This window comes from Lasioglossum baleicum, chromosome 3 (assembly GCF_051020765.1).
Source record: "Lasioglossum baleicum chromosome 3, iyLasBale1, whole genome shotgun sequence".
Lineage (NCBI taxonomy): Eukaryota > Metazoa > Arthropoda > Insecta > Hymenoptera > Halictidae > Lasioglossum > Lasioglossum baleicum.
Window position 1 is genome coordinate 3,012,986 of NC_134931.1, and position 20,653 is coordinate 3,033,638.

At 37.0% G+C, this 20,653-nt stretch overlaps 1 protein-coding gene across 4 annotated transcripts in view; it reads right to left on the minus strand.

The window, feature by feature from the left end:
* Pka-c1 (Protein kinase, cAMP-dependent, catalytic subunit 1) overlaps positions 1-20,653 on the minus strand; it is a 109,304-nt gene that overhangs the window by 16,450 nt on the left and 72,201 nt on the right. For all 4 annotated transcript variants that reach the window (XR_013011910.1, XR_013011909.1, XR_013011908.1 and 1 more), the window contains one exon: positions 1-20,653. This exon is cut by the window's left edge; it is cut by the window's right edge. The gene's annotated coding sequence lies outside the window, so the exon portion shown is untranslated.

The window sequence follows — 20,653 nt, forward strand, 5'->3', positions numbered from 1 at the left end:
TTCCTCATTGAACCTGCAAACCGACATTTTCTAGCCTTAATCTTTGGATAATGATAGGTTAAGTAAAAGTTCTATAAAACACTGCAGCCCGTATTTTAACGAGTCAGACTGGTCATGAAGATTTTAACAATGTCTAACAAATATGAATGTCACGCGTTTCTGTTTAGATGAATTAAAATTTGATTCATTTTTATAAATGTAGCCATACCCCAAAAATACAAATTTTCTTTTCCCTTCTGAATTCTTGGGGATGAAGACGTTTTAAACACTGTAAAATTACTTACTTAATTACTTCAGAAGTGAATCTGCCTCGCTAATTATGGGGTTCGGTCACGGGAACTTGGAAATACAGCTCTGGCACTGGGTTCTCCAAGGAAGTGCGAAAGAAAATTGATTTTTTCAAAGGTTTACACAAGAATATCCCTTAATTGCGCAAGCGGATCGTTCTTTCAAAAGAAAACGCCGAAAAAGATAATTCCGGTGTTTGCTGAGCAGGGATCGTCCCCGCTGATGAAGCGATCATCGAAAAATGATTCTCTGTGGCGGAGCCGTGACTTTGTAGCTGGCACGAGGAATAGGGATAGCAGTGACACAGGACCAGGGGAGGTTTTGACGGTATTGATTTCCCAAGCCCGGGACCTCGGTACCATCTGCAACTCAAACAGCTTGCCTAAGATACACCCCTACTATCCGGCGGCAACGGTTTAGAAAATCGCACTCGCGAGAGTCTTTGTTCCGCCATCGTGATCGCTGGTCTCGGAAAAATTCCGCAGCTCGATTCCGCGGGAAAATGGCGCCGTAAAGACAGCGACGACGACCGAAATTTTCGGGGAATGAACCTCGGAGATTGCTCGACGGGTCCCGTTCGCTCCGGCGTTCGCAGAGTCGATAAAGCAAAACTCGTATCTCCGGTGAAACCGAAACGAAGATATTGCTGGCTCGTCGTCGCCGAGCAACAACAGCACGAACGCATGAAATTCTATGAAAAGCGAATAAAGGGAAAGTTTAATATATCGTCTATGGTGTGGACTGTTGACTGGAAAACATGAGATTTCCGCGTTGCTCCGAAGCATTCTGGGAATGCTGGAAATTTCGACTTTATTAAATACGATAAAATAGGCGCCGCGCTTTCCTGAGCCTCCTTCAATTGAAAGTACCGTAAATTGTAATATCGAAAAATTTATACGTCATTGCTCTTTTTAAACATATTTAGATGTTCGAAAAATGTCAGATTCTTTCAGGATTGCTGAGAGCTCTTTCAAATGAGGGGAGAATTTCTTGACTTGATTAAATACTATAAAATAGGCGCCACGCTTTCTCGAGTCTCCTTCAATGGAAAACACCGTAAATTGTAATATCGAAAAATTTGTTCGTCATTGCTCTTTTTAAACATATTTAGATGTTCGAAAAATGTCAGATTCTTTCGGGATTGCTGAGAGCTCTTGCAAATGAGGGGAGAATTTCTTGACTTGATTAAATACTATAAAATAGGCGCCACGATATCTTGAGTCTCCTTCAATTGAAAATACCGTAAATTGTAATATCGAAAAATTTATTCGTCTTTGCTGAGAGCTCCTGCAAAACAGTAGAGAATTTGTTGGCTTTCTTAAATACTATAGAATAAGCGCCACGCTTCTCGAGTCTCCTTCAATCGAGAACATCGTAAATTGTAAAATCGTCACATTGCTCTTTTTAAACATATTTAGATGTTTGAAAAATGTAAAATTCTTTCGAAATTTGCTGAGAGCTCTTGCAAAAGAGAAGAGAATTTGTCGGTTTTCTTAAATACTATAAAATAGGCGCCGCGCTATCTTGAGTCTCCTTCAATTGAAAACACCGTAAATTGTAATATCGAAAAATTTATTCGTCATTGCTGAAAGCTCTTGCAAATGAGAAGAGAATTTGTTGACTTCATTAAATACTATAAAATAAGCGCCGCGCTTTCTCGAGTCTCCTCCAATTGAAAATACCGTAAATTGTAATATCGAAAAATTTATTCGTCTTTGCTGAGAGCTCTTGCAAAACAGAAGAGAATTTGTTGGCTTTCTTAAATACTATAAAATAGGCGCCGCGCTCTCTCGAGTCTCCTTCAATTCGAAATACCGTAAATTGTAATATCGAAAAATTTATTCGTCATTGCTGAAAACTCTTGCGAAAGAGAAGAGAATTTGTTGAACAGCGTCAATTGTCCCTCTATTGTGTCTATCGGTGATTATTGCGTCGATTAGATAGCAAAGGACCAATTAATTTGTCGTAGCGAGGAACGAACGGGAACCGTTCGGAGCTGTATGGCTGTCCGACCTGGAATTCTCGGCAAATGGGATTGCTCGGGGAAATTCGACGAGGTCTTCGCATCTTGTCCAGCGGCTATACCGAAATGGGTTTCCGTATGAGTTACGTAAGTGACGTTAAACTGCAGATTCGGCTCGGGATGGCGAACAAAGGGGCAGCCAGGAGCATACGATGCGCATGGAGGAACGTTTCTGTCTGGTAGAATCCGATGCGGTAACATTCGAGTGGCGCATACAACCCGACATGTTCGTTAAAGGAGTCTCCTACCTTTTTACTTTATTCCTGTACGTAATCAATAGACCTTCGGACGGGTCGGTACATTTCCGAAGTGGCGTCTCGACTCGACGTTCTCACAGAAGCGCCTCCTTTATCGAAGCTGTTGGCGCGGAAAAGGCCGTGGAAAGGATATGCCCGTGGGAGCGAGAGGGAAATTGGCAGAAGTGCGCAGGCCACTACATACATCTTCTTCAAGAATCACAGGTGCCGTTTATAAATAACCGACCGCTTATTTATCGGGCTCCATCGGTAAAGAATGGGGGGAGGCGCGGCGGGGGTGACCACCGGGGGAAAATATTCTCATGTACAGGGTGGTCCACTGTATGCTTCAATTTTTGGTCAAACTACAAAAATATACTTCGTCAGAACATTTTATGTGCGGCATTTGTCATATTAATTATAATATTATATTCATATTACAGTCACGTGCAAGGTGTTCTACTGAACGTGTCATTTTTTGGTTAATTTATTGAAATACTTCAATAAATAAATAAAGGTATGAACTATCTGGTTGGAATGCATTTTGTTTATTACTTCTGCAGCATTTTCAACGGTTCGAATTTTCTAAAAACGGAGTGATCTAATTTTACAGAAAACAGAGAATGAATGCTGCTATCAAAAATAGATTGCGAGAATATCTATCGTCTTGCGATATCTTTGACGATCGAACATGATAATAATAAACTACTACTGCATTTTACAACAATTTGCCCCTGAAAAATAACCTTGGGTTCGTATTTCGGAATTTGTGATTAAAAACACCAATCAATTTTATAGTATCTACAAAATGTCTACAGTGTAATATACATCTGTAATATACATTATATATATATATATATATATATATATATATATATATATATATACAGTGTAATATATGTCTACACGTTGTTATAGAAAATTTGACTGAATAAATCTTCCTGCGAATATCCCTAAAGATTCCTGCTATTGATATTGAAAAAGGAGGACGCGCTAAGATCCGACAATGAAATGTTAAGGTTCAACTTTTATTTACTATAAGTTTCGCCGAGGAACACGCGTGTATTAATAATACAACGGATTTTCCTTGAGAAGTGCGAGCATCGTTTATAAATAACCAGCTTATTTGCCGTAGTCCAAGGGAAAAGACGGGATCGTTATCGCCGTGTATTTATAAAAACAAGGAGAATCAGAGCTGCCTTTCAGAGAACGTCAGGAGTTATACGAGTGATTGTACATCGCCGCAACAATCAAATGGAGATTGAATTGCAGTCGTCCATTTCTATTCTTCGCCCCGATATCGCTCGATCAATCATTCAGCGCGAAAAAAACCGTAGATATACATATAAATTCGCCGTGCATGCACATTCAAATCAACATTTACCGAAAGGGAAATAAACTTTGCTCGAGGAACACATTTCTATTGGTGACTGTAATCGTACCAGCAGAATGTTTATTACAATATATTAGGTAAATATTTCACTAAATGAATATACAAGCTTTCTACATCGGTGTGGACATATACAATAAATTCTATTTGTGAAATCTACCTTAAAGAAACATGTGCTGTAAATTGTTTGTTAAATATACAAAATAATTGAGGTTTTATTAAAGCATATTTTTACTGTCTAGAAGTTCTATAATAAATTCTGGGTGTATATTGTCGAATACAATTGTTCACACTGCATCTTCAAAAAAGAATAATAAATTTATAACAAATTTTTTATCCTTCAGCGTTATTTACCAGCGGATTCCGAGACTAATTTACCAAACGACAGGATGTGTATTTATAGAATCGATTGATATAGAATCTCATAGAGGACTATAATTATTATAGCGATCTAACGCGAGAGAAAACACCAGTAATCTACATCGTCACAGGGATTCGTTAAACATCGCTCGAGGCGCGTTTTGATTAATATTTTCTTTATCGGGGACATAAAACGACCTTGTACAGCAGCGAAACAGTTTTCCCCATTTTCAAAGCATAAATTATTAAACATGCGACAATTTAGGTCGCTGAACATCAACTGTGTGAGGTGAACTTTCGTCACTGAAGCACCACAGTCCAGTGGGACGCCTACCACGAAACACTTCTTTTATCTTTTGAGGAGGTTCAAATCTCCCGCCCACAAAGTACTTTTTTATCCTGGCTCCTTTTGTATTCCTTACCTTTTTTGTCACTAAGAAAAATGCTACTGCACATTATTGATCTCAGAAAATATCACGCGATACTTTAATGTTTATTTTATAACACAAGTTAGGGGAATTAAAATAGAATGCTGGTCAAAACTTATGCGTTGTAAACATTGCTTGAACAGTCCGAGTGCATTTCTTGTTTACCCTAAAACAAAATGGGAAAATACTGAGTGAAATTTATTCCGGTGTACATTGCAATGAAAATTAATGCACAAAATTTGAACAGTCTGAGTGCACTTATTGTTTAACATAAAACAAAATAGGACATTACTGATAAAATTAATTCCGGTGTATGTTGCAATGAAAATGAATGCACAAAATTTAAAAAGTTGCGTGCATTTACATTTTACCATAAAACAAAAAAGGAAATTACTGACAAAATTAATTCCGGTGTATGTTGCAATGAAAATGAATGCACAAAATTTAAAAAGTTGCGTGCATTTACATTTTACCATAAAACAAAAAAGGAAATTACTGACAAAATTAATTCCAGTGTATATTGCAATGAAAATTAATGCACAAAACTGCAACAGTCCGAGGGCATTTATTTTGTACCCAAAAACAAAATGGGAAATTACTCACCAAATTTATTCTGGTGTATGTTGCAATGAAAATGAAAATACCAGAAAATTTGAATGAATGTCTATTTAATTTTCATGGAGATGCATAGACTATCATTAATTTCTGTTTCTTTCAAATAGAGAAGTAGATTTGGCTGTTAAATCTTTCGAAATGAATTGATTTCAGAATAAAATCACTGCGCCCGACAGATTCTGAGATGCCGAAAATAAATGTTGATAGGCGTAGCAGAAACAGCATGAATGCAGTGTACACGGAATATAACGTGACAGCACTCCATGAAAATCTGTACCACGGGGATTTGCGTACAGTTTCGGAGGCGAGTAAAGTTATAGTAAATGTGATTGCGCAGCGGGACGTGGCAGTAACACGTGCGAAGTAGCGATGGGACTAAATGCGACACAAATCGAGAACACGAGGATATTTCACCAGCAAAAACCAAAGCTACTTACGCTTTTATCAGAATCGCCAGATTAACAATTGTTCCCCCAGTCTACCTTCTACTTCCACGACGCTGTTCCCCTACGCTTCTGCCGCGGCGCGGTCACGTGACGTGTTGCATCTCTGTCATCATTAGACTGCGGATCTTTATGCATTTATGGGTTCTGAAAATTTTTAAATAATGCTAGGACGCAAAATTCCACAGCATTTGATACGATTTTGATTTATTTCGGATCTATAAAGAGTACTACCACAGAAAACATGATTTTATTTTTGTTACCACTTCCTTAAAATTTGAAAAACGCTTGTTTTATGCATTTATGGGTTCTGCAAATTTTCAAATAATGCTAGAACACAAAATTCCACAGCATTTGATACGATTTTTATTTATTTCGGATCTACTATAGAGGGTACTACCACTGAAAATATGATTTTATTTTTGTCCCACTTTCTTAAAATTTTCGCCAATTCGCAGAGACAAGATGCATTACCAAAAATGAGCTTCGCATTAAATTTTTGAATACCGACCTAGACTACGGCGGCATCATCTGATCTATACCGTGTTTGCACCTGTTCTTACCAGAATAGAATCTCCGGACAACTGTTAACGTCGCCGACATAATGTTAATCAATTATTTAATGAGAAATTCCTTTGATATTACGAACTACATGTATACTTCTCTTTCTGAGGAAGAAAGAAAAGAGGAAGGAGAACGAAGCTACACATAAAATAATTTTCTGATTGTTGTGCTAACTGTAGTTGAACGTATGAATATAATGTTGACATGTACGAATGATGGTGAATAATTAAGCAAAGTAAAGAAGGATGGAAATAATTCGGAGCAGATTAAATATATTAAAGGACATTCGTTTATGTAAATTATTACGTTTGAATATCGAACAAACCTGAAATGTTCTCGAAACGATTAATATTATACTAATGTTTCGATGCTATCACGTTCTCGTTAATCGAGTATTTGGTGCTTATTAATGATCGATAGAAAGGACAGCACCGGCGCTCTGCGCATGAAACATTCAATTTTAGCGAGTTAAGTACCGTAATTTGTACGAGCACGTTAAATTGGTTCCTAATGAAGGAAGTGTTATCATCGTGATGATCACGGAAGTCTTTCCATCGGGAGCGAGCTGTGTCAAATAACAAATGACTATGTATAAATAGTAAAAGATGTGTCGAACATTCTAAAATTACGGGAAACGTAGGTGAGTGGACAGGTATGAGCGTCTACATATGTAAGTGGGTAGCAAAGTGAATCTCCAAAAATAGCATAATATTCTAAACCTAGCTGATTTCATGAATGAGAATATAAATAAAATCGAGGAACCTATTGTAAAATAGTTCAACTTAATACTAGTTTCATATATAAATTGCTGGGGAACGTATTAATATCAATATCTAAGCACATATCGGTGCGATAAATATTTATAGTGATGCATTAATTAGCTGTAAATACGTAGCAAAATCGTAGGCTGTAGAAAATCATATTTTTATAACTACCTGTCGAGCAGATGATTATTATTATTATCAGTTGAGGGTCTAGAATGTCATTTTTGTTACGAAGAAGAACTCGGTTGTCAATATCGAATCATTAGAAAGTTAAAAAAGGCGAAAGAAAGTTCTTTTCAGTGCGACTTCCGCAATTCCTGTGGGTGTAGCAATTATTGCAGGGCAGTTAGCTTTCACAGAATTAGTTCGCCAGAAACTTTATCGATATCGAATTAATGCATATTACCTCATAAATGTCCGTGGACCTCGGAAATGAAGAAATGAGTACAATTTAATGAACATTATACTTGTAATAAATAGACTGCGGATTTTATGCATTTATACAAAAACTGAGAGGGTGAAATTTAAAACAATGAAGGAAAATTTAAGAACACAAAAATTTAAGAATGTGGATATATTATTTTCGACTACATACAGTTTTTAAAGGAGCAAAGATATTTGTATTTGGCTCCCGTTTCTTACAAGCGATGAATAAAATGTGTATTTTGCATAAAAATCCGCAGTCGAGTAATGAACATTGAAAGTTGGACATTTTAAGAAGAGTATTTCTAAGATTTTTAGTATTTTAAGAAGAGTATTTTTAAGATTGTTAGAAGAGTATTTTTAGTATTTTAAGAAGAGTATTTTTAAGATTGTTAGAAGAGTATTTTTAGTATTTTAAGAAGAGTATTTATCCCAGTGCAGTTACCTTTCGCACAATTACTTCGCCAGAAACTTGGTCGCTCGGTAACACGAAGAACTTTCAGCATCCCGACAATAATTTTTGTTAAACTACTAGTAAATGTCTGAACGATTGACCGGAAATTTGATTAATACGTTGATCGAAGCGATTCGGCTCGGAAGGAATCATTGGTTTGGACTATTCAATATCGCTGCACCACCTTCAATTGATTGGTGTTCGTCGGTGCATATTGAGCTTGAGGTCCCATCGTTAGCTCGATTAAATAAATCCAGGAGAACGAAGGCGCAGAAATGGATCCAAGAAATGCATCACGGAAGCGAGAGCTGCGCAAACGGCGTGCGGGGGTGGAGCCGAGGAAAAGGGGGTGAACCCAGAGAATCCGGCTAAGATTACACACCGGCTTACCAGGTCATGGTCCGTCTAGTTCTTCGACGTTTATTTACATCTAACGACCGACTCTTTTCGGTAGTTGTTAATGGCATTATCGCGTTTCTCCATTTACTAGCAGCTTCGACCATTAATCGTTTCAAAACTCCTGCCACGTTAATGAAATTGATGGATGTCCGAAAAATGTATGTATGTTCTCTATATTTGTTGTGTTACAGTATGTTATTCACAGTAACGTGTGTGTGTGTGTGTGTGTGTGTGTCAATCTACCCATACATGTTTCTCAACGAATTAGGAGCAAGTACTTACAATCTTCCATTTTTATCTCTCTATTGATCTCCGCGCAAACATAGTATACAAAATCGATGCGGCATACCTACAATATTGAAATATGAGTATGGGTTTGCGTAAAATATGTACGATGGCTGGTATTAAAATATCTTCAAGGGCTTTAAAATCGTAAACCGGGGGAGCTCTCAACCCTTCCTCGCTTCCCTTTCAAACATTTATGTTTTCATATTGATTCACATAATGAATATTCTACTGGAAATCCGGCTGCAGTTTTCAAGTATTCAGCTCCGTCTCTTCAGCTATATTATTCCCGTAAACATTGAAAAAGCTACACCGATTTGACAAAGACAGATTATCGAATTTTTTCAGAATCGACGTAGCTCCAATTCGAACGGTAAGAGAATATTTTCGAAGCATTTGTCGAGAAAAATAACAGAGAAAAGCGTTCCGAAAAATGTCGAACTTTTCGCGATCACGAATTTCGGAAGTATTTTATGCAGAGTAAGCGTTCCTGATTATCATGTTTCCCACGCCGCTTAGGCGAGCTACACGACTGAAACCGCACGGTTGGATGTACAACACAGAAAGGAGAAGTTCAACGACTAAAACGGACACAAGCTCGTTGGCACACGTGTATTCGCGTGTTAGCGTCGATTCTTCGGCGTCTGCCTCCACTGGCCTGGCCGTTTTCTATATTTATGTTCCCCCGCAGCTGGACGATTTCGCTTGTTTCTACTAGAACGAGACCTGGACAAGTTCGCAAACTGGGTCTCGGCTGCCATGACTAGGGCAAGACACGATTTGCGGTCCTTGTACTGGCTGTGCTCCGGTGAATTTAGCTTCGGGCCTGCGACGGTAGATTAACGTGAAACCGGTGCCCAACAACTTCATTTGCTGACAGTGAAGACAGCACGCGTTTTTAACACATTACGTTACCGATCAGTGTTTTATCATTTTGCAGGTCCTAGTCGAGTGTACATATATTTTATGATTTATCCGAGCATAGTATATCTTGTATATTCTTATATCGCCGGCTGAATGTAGTAACTAGGTAACTTGAAATTGGACATTTTGAGTTATCTACTTCGTATTAAAGAAGAAATCAAGTAGAATTTAATATAAAAACTTGGTAACCTGTCAAACTAATCTACGATATCTAGTGAGCAGTGTTCAAAGTAGATAAAAAATAAATACAGATTTCTATTTAGGTTATAAATACTGTTTCATCAATTTCTCTAAACTAAGGAATTGTAAGTTACCTAGTTATTACATTCAGCCGACGATATGTTCTTGTATATTCTTGTATATTCTTATATATACTGGTATATTCTGGTATATTCTTGTATATGCTGGTGCATTTTAGCATATTCTAGTGTATACTAGTATATTCTTGTTTATTATAGTATATTCTAGTATGTTTTTGTTTATTATGGTGCATTTTAGGATGTTCTAGTATGTGCTTGTATATTCTGCTGCATTCTGGTACATTCTACTATATTCGACTGCTTGTATACATACAAATATATAAGTACATAAGAATAACGGAGACAGAGCCGCATCTGGAAAATAACCCTCGATCATGCAAATGGTATACAATCGATAAATAATTGAAATTAAAATGAAGTAAAAATGACGCACAAAAGACGAGAACCAACGGGAACAAGCGGTGTTATTAAATTTAGCTCGAACGGAATCGTTCATATCAGCAATCTATACCATTTTTCACACACGCACTCACGCACGAACACACATACGCACACAGGCGAAGACCGAAATTAAATGACGATTCGACGCGACAGTCTGGGGTATTGTATCACAACTATATCCGATGTCAATTCGTGCCTACAGTTAAATCCATCAGAATACTTATCGGAACGTGACAATCCGTGCAGAACGGTGGTATATACGTATGTAGGTATATAGGTTTGCGGTCTGCCGGATATTCGCGGGTATCCGGCGACATCCTTGGCCCGATAAATGGATCTCTGCTTATCCGAATAACCACCGCTCCGTGCTTGAATCATGCGCTCGTGTCTAACCGAATAAAAACACGTGACTGCCCACCGCGGAAATCAAACGACTTCCCTGTACTTTTTCCGGTATCCTTGCGGATTTTTATAAAACCGCGGAAATCATCTGCACCTATTCGGTTTGTAAATATACATGTTCCGTTTATTCACAATTCTAGTTACCTTCGTGCCTCGCCATTCTTTCTCCAAGTATTATAATCAGACAGCGGATTTGATGCATTTATGGCAAAAATTAGTAGATGCAATTTCAAACAGTAAAATCATTAGACGAATTTAAAACTACTTTTATATAATTTTCAAACTATTGCACATATTAAGAGATAAAATTAATTTCTATGTAACTCCGGTTTGTTGAAAATTTTTATTCTGCATAAAGATCCGCTGCGCTGTTTAATTATAATAGTGATGCTTAATCCTTTGCGCTCGGAGCTGTTTCAACTCGAAAATTAAACATTTGTTTACCTAGAATATGTTTTTCATGGGTATGAAATTGATATAATAACTCGTACAGTACTAACTTACTTGTAGTAATCGATTAGTAGACTGCGGATCTTTATGCATTTATAATATGTCGAAATATGCAAAATATATGCAAAATATATGCAAGATGTATGCAAGGTATATGCTAAATTATTTTTTATTAATTATAATTTAAATTACAATATACAACAATAGTTTTTTCTATAGTGTCGATTGTAAATTGATGCCTCTTGTCTGTTAAAATTAATTTACACGCTGAAAAAGAGCGTTCTACAATCACATGATGTGATAGGGGCATATTTAAAATGCAAGAATATGCACTTATGCAAAACATATGCAATATGCTTCCTACCAAAATTCCAACAAACTTCAGGGAAATAGAAACTGATTTTCTTTCTTAATATTTTCAACAGGTTGAAAATAACAGTGTCTTTAAATTCTTCGAATGTTCCTATTGTTTTAAATTACACCTGCCCATTTTTCTCATAAATGCATAAAATCCGCTGTCTATTAGTAATCATTTTTACCCTCAACTTTCAAATCTGTGTTAGATTCAGCCACGACAAAAATTCTCCAATATTTTTACAGAGGATTACAGAGATTACTTTTATTTTTACAGGATATCATAATATTTAGTTTTACTGGATTACAGAGGACATTTTTATAGGAAAGTGGTGTTTCATTATGGAAATTGGATTGTCTATTTATTTTTAAAACGAGACCAAATTCATTTCTGCCCTGTTTCTGTCTTCAAACTGATCGCACATGTTGAATATCGACAATTTTCCCAGAATCGATGGATATTCATTGTTCAAATACTTTCCGAATCCATTGAAAAGAGGAACGGAACAGCGGAAGAAAAATTGTCAGCTGCGACGCGTGTCAAGAAAAATAAGCGTACTCGGTGCTCGGGTACAAAGAGAAAGATAATGTCGAAAATGCCACAGTGCATGTTTAACGAGCGCACTCCGTCTTTCTCCGATTATTTATTCGTTTTCGTCGGGTTCCTTGCAAAAGAGGTGGTGCAAGCTAAAAGCACAGAAGACAAAAAGGGGAATGGGATCGGAAAAGAAGAGCAAAACGAGGGAGAACGGCGGAAAAATCGGAATCCCGAGATACCCATTTCACCTTCCACCCACAGGAGAGCAACAGGATACCCATCAGATTCTCTGCCACTGGGAGTACGGGCTACGAATAGCTCATGGATTATCAGCAGCGATATAGAAAATAATGTCAAACCGCGGCTGCTACGTGATCTTTATCTCCGTCAGCTATATGGATAGTAAAATTCAAGTCGGTCTTATGAATAAATATTACACAGCGTGCTCGGTAATATTCTCTACGGCGCGCGGCGGTCTCTCTATTCCGGAAAAAGGAAAGGAAATAAAAGCCTCGCACTGTGCTGCTGCTACGAAACCTCTCGTTCAGAGAATTTAAATGCGACCACTCCGATCCGCTGTTGACGTATACATAGTGTGTTCACGCGGGGCGTTCGATGATATTGAATAAAATATATCGCACGTATAAATTAATTCGCCTCACCTTCCGCACATTCGTTTCGTCTTGTACAGTGACTCCCACTAAGAGAGAGAGGTTCGGACACTCTTAAAAACACCATAACTTTTTTGATATTGGACTATGCGATTTGAACTTTGTTGGGAAGCTAGAGCAATTAGTTTACTACAGTATGTGAAAAGAAACTTTTTCAAAAATTGCATTCGGTCGGAATTGTAGAGAAAATACTAAAAGTTGCTTTTTCATGCGGGACTATATTGAAATTTTAGAAAATACGATTTGTAGATTTTTAACTTTTAGTATTTTTCCTACAATTCCGATCTATTCCAATATTTGTGACCCAATATTTTTCTGACCGACTGTAAATGCTGTATTTACGGCTGAAATCTAATGTCTTTCTTAAAGGTTGATTAGTTCGATTTCGAGAACTCGCAATAATGGTAATTTTAATATTCACATGTTTTTATCGGTTCTATTAATAGTCCGTCGTGAGTAAGAAGTTGCGTTTTACAACCTTTCTGTGCGGGCCTATCTAAAAATTTTAAAAAATACGTTTTGTAGATCTGTGTCCATTATATGCACTGTGAAAGTTCCATACAAATCGGTTGATGCGGGAAAAAACAATTGAAAGATGTAAGAATACTGCAGTTGGATGCCGAAAATCGTGAAAAACTGAAACTTTTACCAACGTTTGTAGCTCATTGCAACGTCGACCGATTTTGACGAAATTTTCAGAATATGTTTAATTCACACAGATCTACGAAACGTGTTTTCTAAATTTTCCATATTAGCCCACATAAAGAAGTTGAAAAATACAACTTTTAGTATTTTCCCTGCAATTCCGACAACTTGCTGTATTTTTCAAAAATTTTTGTCACGTTGAGTAGCAGAACCAATTGTTCCAACTTCTCTAAAAATTTCAAGTCGTATATTCCAATATTCAAAAAGTTATGATGTTTTTAACAGTGTCCGAATATTAGTGGGAGTCACTGTAGTTACACCACCAATTCTTTCGTCGAAAAATAGCAGTTTCCTTACAACGAAGTTTGTTCGTTGGCAAGATCACCTATCACATGTACATTGTAAAGAATATTCTACTTTCTGTCGAAGTAAACCCTATTTTTAGCATCAGAGATATTTATGTTCTATTCAGATGTAGAAAGATATAGTATCTGATATTGCTTATCGGACGACACCGTGTACAATAGTGCTTGTATGCTTATCGCAAACAGCGTTCAGTTACGTGATGCTGCTTCATTTCGAGGATTGACACTGTCAATGCACAATGTGCCACACGAAAGATATAAACTTGAACTATACAGGGTTTATAATAAGCCAACCGTTCTAGGGGTGAATCTACACCTCTGGATCGGTGGACATTTGTAAGAGAAACTTGCTACAAAATTGTTTCTGACAAAGAAAATTGTTGTTAAAGTTTTTTTCTATATCAGTACCTTCCATTCGACCACATCGACCGCGTCGATGAGACAGAACACGATCGTATGCATTTATGAATTAGTTGGTTGAGTGAAATATAAAAGAGTGAAGGGTTAGAAACATTTAAGAAATATTCTAATGTCGTTTTTATTGTAACAAAGTCATTATAAGAGATGTAATCATTATTGTATTCCTGCTTCTCACAATCGATGCAGAACATTTTTGTTTTGCATAAAGATCCGCAATCTACTCGAGACAAAAAGACAGTACCAAGTCATCGTTCTCTCTGCCCATTCAGATAATAAATTTGAAGTTGCAAAATAAGAAAGAAAATACATTATAAAATACAATGCGTAAAGTATACTTACAAATTTTTCAGGGTCTTCTTTACAAATGTCCACCGATCCAGAAGGGATGACCATTAGTTTTTGTACACCCTGTACATCTAATACCTTTGATGAAACTAGTTGAAAAGAAAATGTAACTTCTACAACTGATGTTAATTCTTGTTCAGGCATTGAACCGATTAATTATCATTGAAACTAAACAAAGGAAACGCACGTTTTAATTGTCCGCAACTTCGTTTACGTACCTGGAAGGCTGCGAACGCTGTTACTTCTTGCATAATTCCATCCTTTCCTCTCGCTGCCAAGTGAAATGAAATACAGATTTACAAGATACAAACAATGCCCCCCTCCTAAACATAAAACGATAAGAAATGACAGTAATCTCTGAAGCTACGTTCACCAGCAGAGACATATTTGTCGTAGCATATCCACGGGAGGTCTTAAAATACCAAGACAGTGTTTTGTCACTACCCCAAATAGGTCTCGAGAAAATGTAACACCTTATGCCACCCTCGTTGTATTGTAATACGCACGTTCGCGGAGAGACTGTAAGGGGACATCACTAGAATATTAAATTACTGTCATAAAACCTCTTGTCCGCAACCCCGAGGCGCCATGTTTTCTCTACTTATTGCGCTATTTCGGTGTTTTTGCTGGGATCAATTCCCACTGTAGTACATACAGTCGGAAAATATTGCGACACAATATAATTTTGGATTCCAAGCTGTATAGTTTGAATGGATATGTCGAGAATTATGTCGAAGTACAGTGTAGACTATGTAGACTGCGGATGTTTATGCAATTTGCAAATTTTGTAGACGAACTTTAAGAGAAACTCGAATAAAATGAAATCTTATTTTTCGTGGTAGTTGCCTTTTTAGATCTGAAATAAATCAAAATCGTACTAAATTCTGTCGTATTTTATATCCTAGCATTTTTTGAAAATTCTCGAAAGCCATATTTGCATAAAGATCCGCAGTCTACTTATTAATAATTGCGTTAGTATCAAAGAAAAATCTAAAAAATGCAAAATTTTATGCCACGAAAATATTGGCACACTTTATTTATTCAATTTATATGTCATGGATGCATTACATCTACATAAAATAATTTAAATTATTATTATTATTATTTTCTTTAATGCAACCCAATTGTTTTTGTTAAACCAATCGATCCTTTTTATTATACTACGTGTAAAAGTACTAATTGCAAGCCAAGGTCATCAAAGGCACTAAACAGTGGTAACTGCTGTAATTTTTTGAGAGTTTTGCAAGCTTACTTTACTGTGGGGAGAACCAGTTCCATCTAGCTTTTAATAAGCTAATTAAATGTCATCCATTCCGGACAGTGAATATAGTCTATTTTTATCTACTTTGTAACGGCTTCATCGATTGTCTTTTAAACGACGATACTTCAAAGTTCTTCTATACGCTCATGCTTTACAACTTATTAAGATTTTGTAGACCGTTGATCAGATAACGACACTCGAGAAAGAAGGAAAATGTGACATATAAATAGACAAGTGCTAAAACAACGTACTGAAAATAATTTCTTTCGCGAGGTATTAATGTCTCCCTTACTTATCGTAAACAAAGAGCTCCGATGGTGGAACGGAGAGATTGTTAATAAAATTATTCTCCTTTGTTACAAACCTTTTTTATCCATCAAATATTAGGTTGAAGGGAAAGTTCTGTCGTATTTGAAATAAGCAGGTAGTTTTGCTTTTACATCAAACACACATGTTGCTAGTAAATCATTGGGAAACAGGAATTGACAGGGTATCTGAAAGATGGCAACGAGTTGTTATAAATAATGGAAATTATATCATTGAATAATATTAAACATATATTTTTATAAATCCATTCAAATGTTTCCCTTAAAATACGACAGAACTTTCTGAAAAACAGTTACACGATCCACAGAAACAAAAATACAAACAATGACCCACGAACCAGTAACAAATATTTCAGAACCTTTTCTCGAAAATCCGTGCTCGACACAGTCGGGAAATAAAAATACTATACCGTCGTTCTCGAAAACACAGGAAATATAAAGATTGCCTTATTTGTTGTAAAGATGGTCGAATGTTACCTAAACCGTGAAAAAATTAACAGAAGAGAAATGACCAGCGTACAAAAGTGTAACAAAAAAGGAGTATGTCGGTGTTGGTCAGTTCTCCGGACTTGGGTAGCATGGTAGCTTAGTGCATCGAGAAAGGAGGTGGTCTTTGGGTCAAAGGGTCCTCGGGACAAAGGCTCCAGTTGGTCGGCCGATAAGTAGGGGTGAGTATTTGTGGTACAGGGTAGGTCTAGACTATGGGACCCAGGTGCCTAGTAATAATAAAGTATGGGGGAGGGCTTGGTCTTGGAGAACTGTCGATTAAGCTCGCCATATATTGAGGTCACTTTCCCAAGTCTTCTGTCAACACGAGCCCACAAGTTTTTAATCGAATGCAATTTCATATTCTCGAATATATAAAACTGAGTACAGAACGCTGAAACTGACGTTTATAATTTTTCAGATAATTTGTCTGATGTACATTTTTTGTTGTTAAAAAAATGTCCACAATTATGTCCAAGAGCTTATGCGTCCTCCAGGATAATAAAGTTCTCCGTCAACACGATCCCACAAGTTTTTAATCGAATGCAATTTTATATTCTCGAATATATAAAACTGAGTACAGAACGCTAAAACTAGCGTTTATAATTTCTCAGATAATTTGTCTGATGTACATTTTTTGTTGTTAAAAAAATGTCCTCAATTATGTCCAAGAGCTTATGCGTCCTCCAGGATAATAAAGTTCTCCGTCAACACGAGCCCACAAGTTTTTAATCGAATGCAATTTTATATTTTCGAATATGTAAAACTGAGTACAGAACGCTAAAACTGACGTTTATAATTTCTCAGATAATTTGTCTGATGTACATTTTTTGTTGTTAAAAAAATGTCCTCAATTATGTCCAAGAGCTTATGCGTCCTCCAGGATGATAAAGTTCTCTGTCAACACGAGCCAATAAGTTTTTAATCGAATGCAATTTTATATTCTCGAATATATAAAACTGAGTTGAGAACGCTAAAAATGACGTTTATAATTTTTTAAATAATTTGTCTGATGTATTATGTATTATGTCCAAGAGCATATGTGCGTCCTCCAGGATAATAAAGTTCTCTGTCAACACGAGCCCAGAAGTTTTTAATCTAATAATGCGTGTATTCTCGAATATAAAATTTAGTTTTGATCGCTAAAAATGGCATTTATAATTTTTTGCATAATTTGTCTGAAGTACACTTGTTGTTGTTAAAAATACGCAAGTATCTTTGCATCCTCCAGGATAATAAGAAACGTATTTTTCTGTGTTTGCTATTAATCTACACACGTTGAGTAAGAGTTTAATAAAAGCGCGTGCCCCGGCGCAGCTTGCAAAATGCATCGCAGAATATAGCATTGTCCTTCGACATCATCGGCAACCCTTGTAAATGACACGCAGACGTTGAGAAGAGTACTTGATCCGAGGACACTTTCTTCGAACGAGCTTCACCAGAGGGAAACAACGATCACGCACACAGATCGATACGGGGCAAATAAATCTTATCCTTAGCGTCGCTTAGAATCTTCGAACAGATATTTCCTCTGTAGAAATTAGGTGTGTTTACGTTCTACGTGCAATACCTGTGGCGATATCTCCTGCCATACCTTTGTCGGGTTACAAGCATTTGAAAAATCAATAATCGATTTCTCGATGAATTTGTCGACCAGAAGCTAGACTCTTAAACGAGTACAGCGCTTTAACACTAGACTGAGAATGATAACTAAAAATATCGAATAAATAAACTAAAAATAACGGTAATATTAGGTTGTCGCGTATACTGTCCGATTTTAGAACGCAAATATTCTGAAACGTTTCAATCGAGAAACCTTATAGACAGCGGATTTTATGCATTTAGAACAAAAATGAGTAGGTGTGATTTAGACCGGTACGAAGATTAAAAGAATTTAAAAATACTGTTCTATTATTTTCAACAAGTTCCATTGCGTTCCAGTTTGTCTCAATTTAGGCAGAAAATTTCTATTTTGCATGAAGGTCCGCTGTCTAGTTATTATAGTCTACAGGTTTATCCTATAATATGAACCCTCATCCGTCCCTCGTGCCAATTTGACACAGTTTTCCCGAAATAAGTTATACTGTTCTGGTATTTGTGTAGGTAAAATCCGAAACTTCGTGACTTTTATTTTTCAATGCGAAACACATCAATTTCAATAAAAAAAATATCGAAAAATAACTGTTTACCTTGTTATTTCATCGATTTTTTGTCACCGTGTCAATTTGACACCGAGGAACAGATTCAGTTCGTGAAATGAGGGACGAATGAGGGTTAACTTTTCCGTGATGAAGGCTTTTAACAAAGTCTAACAAATACGAATGTTACGCGTTTCATTTTAGATGAAATCAAATTTGATTCGTTTGCAATCAATATTTAAGCATTAAAATAAATGTGGCCATACAAAAAATATACATCTTCTTTGCCTTTCTACGACATTTTTGTGCATAAACACGTTCTAATCACTGTAACTATCAAAGAAAAGGCAAGGGGTTAACACTAAACGTTCTAGATTTTTTGATTTCACAATTAATGAAATTATAATGATGCTTTCATAAGAAATGATATAATAAATATCTTTATTGGAGCACATATTATAATAAGAACGGTGCGAAGTCTAAATAAATAAATTCTTGTCATTTTTATAAGGCAACCACGTGCCTGTCGCTTTTCCAGCTCGTTTAGCGCTAACAGTTTTAATTTAGCTGTCTAATTTCACTTTTACATCAATTTCATTTCAACGTGGATCATCGCGACTGTCGCATTGTCGGTGATTACAGGTATCCTGCGCCTCGACGCATGATTAACAGCGTGGCTCTGTGATCTTGTTAATCTCCGCGAAGGAAGAGGCTGGAACGAAGATAGAAAGGACCAGCAGAGGGATTGCGAGCAATAATGAGCGCAAACGTTAAGCGCAAGAACGCCTCGGGTTGCGTTAAAGGTCCCCTCTTAATACACTTAATAAATATGTTTATCGCTTCGGTGACTCTCATCTATCGGGTGAGTGGGTCCAGTGACGTCACTGGCGCTTCTCTAACGTCACGTCACGATAAAACAGAACCGTCGCCAGACCACGGTAAAATAATTGGCCGTCACCGGCGTGAACATGGACGGCGCCGCAACGTGCCGCGATCGACAATGTATTTTCGTTTCTATTTACACCCGACTTGCCGAGTATTTTTAACAAAAACGTACCGTCCGCAGAAAGTAAATTAACGGCGAACCGGCCACCGACGGCTCCGCGAATTTCCAGCGACGCGACGACGACACCGTCGAATACGAATCCAATCATTAGCGTCCCATATTTTTCTTCTTTTTGCCAGAACTTCGTTGTTACGCCCGCATTAATTATACAGGATCATTCATAACCGGTGGCAACTGTCGGATTAAGGCAGTTCTACCGGGAAAAGTTGAGTAAAATTTTTTCACTCTCGACGTTTCGCTCCTGTGTCGTCTGATCGAGACTTGAACCCCACTTTACGTTTACCTTCTACGACGCTATTCGACGACGCTATTCCCCTCAATTCGTGCTCCCACCTCTCATCTGGCGACGCTGCTTCGTTCTCGAGGAAATCCACTCTGAAGTATAATCATTAGACTGCGGATCTTTATGCAAATTAAAAATTGTCTGCATCGATTACAAGAAGTAGAAACTAAATTGAACGTTATTTCTTCCCTTAATGATTTCAATAGGGGAGGAATCATATATCGGCAACTTCAATTTTGTAAATTTTCCATCTGTTTTGAATTTCACCTACTCAATTTTGTAACAACTGCATAAAGATCCGCAGTCTCTAATAATCATGTTCAACGGGGTAGACCACCTTGGCTATGGAATTTTTTACGGAAAATAAAAATTGTCTATTAATTGCAAGATACAGAAGCTCTATTCCTTTGTTTTTATTATTATCAGTTCATCCACACAGTGCGACTGGTGCGACGTAAAATGGAAACACCTCCACATCGCACTCTTCGAAAGAACGGGATTATTTTCAAGGGTGTAAATGAAGAATTTATTTGAAAATTCATATTTTGAAAAAGAAAACGACAAATACGTTTAAGAGGTGATGCGTTTTCGATTGTTCTCCATGAA